The 2999-nt window shown below is 42.4% G+C and overlaps 1 pseudogene; it reads right to left on the bottom strand.

Moving 5' to 3' along the window:
* Nucleotides 1–386: 386 nt before the first annotated feature.
* Nucleotides 387–2340, bottom strand: LOC145346933 (sperm-associated antigen 17-like; annotated as a pseudogene).
* Nucleotides 2341–2999: the final 659 nt, after the last annotated feature.

Raw genomic sequence — 2999 nt, forward strand, 5'->3', positions numbered from 1 at the left:
CAAGTTGTTCAGCAAAACACCATTCCATCAGTGACCGGAGCCTTTGTATATATTTTATATCAATCTTTAGGTTATCATCTTTAACCTTTTTATCCTCATCAGCTGTTAAACTATCTTTTCTGGTTTCCTCATTAACCATTTCGGAAGTATCTTCAAAGTGCACTGTACAGGATGTTCCCATGGAATGTATGCTGTTCTCTCTTGGCTTGCCACTACCAAACTTGAAAGGACAAGTTTCTGCCCCCTCTGCACAAAGATTATTGTTTTTTTTCCTGCGTCTTCTTGGCGCTAAGAATCCATTTCATCTCTTTTGCAAACCTGACCGGATCATCCCATGGAATGTGTGCTGACTGAGATCGTTCGTTTGATATATCTGTCTTTTCTTCTCATTCTCCACTCTCTCTCACTTTGGTAAATTTCATGGTCTCAAACACAAACTGCTTGAAGGTCCTCTCCACCTCAGAATCTGTCACAATTTTCATTGGTGCGATAGTACATAAGTTCTTGGATTCTGGCCAAATGTTTAGCATCATTCTCGAGTACAGGATGGGCAATGGTAACTTTTTTCATCATTTCCTGTTCGACTTTGGCAGGGTCAAAGTCTTGTAATATCTTCAGATGATGTGTCCGCCATGTCAGGTTATCATGGAGATTAAGAAGCAGGGGCTGTTTAGTCTCTTCATATGATCCCTTTTGTTCAGATCTTTTTCAACTCTCCAATCATTACCTGTTGTTCCTTCTTGAATATAGATTTCTGTACATCCGCTCGTGGCTCAGAACCTTCCCCAGCTGAGTGAGGATTACCTTCAGTTATAAAAACATCACATATCTGAAGGTTGCCTTTTTTAGTTTCAGCAGCATGTTCCCCGATGTCCTGAAATGATGTTCGTGTGGATGACTCATTCATTGGCTTCTGTGGGGGTTCCTTGAACTCTTCAATTATTTTCTTTTTGTTATACTCAGGCACTGAAAGACTGACCACAGTGGATATCATGTGCTCTACCAGATTCTGATCCAGTCTATCTTTCTGCAGTTTAGGAATAAGTTCACTTGAAGGAGTTAAACTTTCTTCAGTTGCAACTACCAGTTCCAGCATACAGTGTAATATTAAAGACTCAGATTCTCCAAGGGCACTAGATTCATCAGCTCATTATAATATCTCATATCCAATGGTGGAATAGAAACACCCACTTTCTCATGGGCAACTGTTAAACTCGCTGGGATAGACTTAGTCAGGGCTGTATTTGAAAGCAGCTCTTCCTTTCTTTAAAATCTTTGGCACTGTAATCAGCTTAATATAGTGCAGATAGTTCTGATGTAGTCTCTTCCTGTCTTCACAATCATAAATCATGCAGGCAATATCGTCACATATTGCTGCACCAAAGTCCAGCTTCATATCACCATCGTCCCAGTCCTGTGGTAAGGCGGCTCCCTTCACTGTGTACGGGAGCCTGGATACATCAAATAGTTTGGATCCAGGTTTTCCACTACTCAGAACAGGCTTAAGGTACTTCGAAAGATTTTCCAGGCTCTTGTTGGCATCTCCGTTTTTCTCTGATTCAATTCCTTCAAGTAATCTATCTCAGATTCGACAGCATCCACTTGCAGGAAACTCTCATTCTTTTCATAACTGATGATTATTACAGCAGAGATATTAATTCCTAGCTCTCCCAATATGAGTGAAAACTGAAGATTGTGGGAACCTTGGATTATGATGTAACGTTGAGGACCATCATCAAGTTCATCACTTATGCTTCTGTCCATAACCTCCACTTCACCTCACTTTAATGGCTTGGTACTCCTCCTACTAGTTGGTGGTTCTGGAGATCTCCTTTCCGGTTTGCCTTTCCCTTTGCCTGCAAACTTCTTGTCTGTTTTTTCCTTGCTGGCACTGCTGCTTTTTCTTCCACTGTGACTTTGTTTTCATTTCCTTTTTTTTGAAAGCTTGAGGCACAGAATCTGGAACTTGACAATTTCAGTGAGCTGCAGCAACAAAAGTCCTTCCCCTTGACCCAGCGTTTCCCATGCCAATTCTGTGATCTCATAAAACATGGGGGGTTCACTTGGCCTCTTGCCCTTCGGATTTCCAAACTCAACAACCTGCTTCATTGGTCCTTCCCAAGAAATTACACTGAAAAGCTTGCGCAGTGGTACGTTGATAGCTGTAGCTAGAGCAGCCAAGAACAACGCATTCTCGATCTTCTCACCAATTGTAAAATAGATAGCTGGCCTCCATTGCTCCTCTTCAACCAGAGATTCCAGCAGTGCTGGCTCCCAGGCTTTGGGGATAATCTGTGGTTCCTTAAGTGGCTTAGGTTCTCTTGCTTTCTTCGGAGCCATCTTTCACCCTTCCAGGTCGTCTTGATCAGTTAGTCATTCTTTAGTCAAGAGAGTGGGAAAGACTACTCCTTTGAAGTTTTCATCACTGTCATTCAGTTCAATGGCTACTAATAGGTATGCAAGACTGGGAGAGGTTTCATCAGCTGTGAGTTGTTCTCGATCTAAAGAAGTTTGTGACTTCTGCTTTGTTCGTTATCCAACTGACCTTAGCAACTCACTGTTCTCGGCCGCTTCTCACACTCCCAGTTCCTCATAGGACAAGCTCTTCATTCCAGGGGTCATTCTTGTGAACCTCCTCTGGACCCTTTCCAAAGCCAGAACATCCTTCCTTGGATATAGGGCCCAAAACTGCTCACAATACTCCAAATGGGGTCTGACCAAAATCTTATACAACCTCAGAAGTACACCCCTGCTCTTGTATTCTAGCCCTCTTGACATGAATGCTAACTGCTGACTGAACCTGCACGTTAACCTTAAGAGAATCTTGAACAATGACTCCCAAATCCCTTTGTGTTTCTGATTTCCTAAGCATTTTCCCATTTAGAAAGTAGTCTATGTTTCCATTCCTCCTTCCAAAGTGCATAACCTCACACTTTTCCACATTGTATTCCATCTGCCACGTTGCCCACTCTCCTAACCAGTCCAAGTCCTTCTTGGGT

Source organism: Carcharhinus amblyrhynchos, chromosome 8 (assembly GCF_965287045.1).
Source record: "Carcharhinus amblyrhynchos chromosome 8, sCarAmb.v2.hapA, whole genome shotgun sequence".
Classification (NCBI taxonomy): Eukaryota; Metazoa; Chordata; class Chondrichthyes; order Carcharhiniformes; family Carcharhinidae; genus Carcharhinus; species Carcharhinus amblyrhynchos.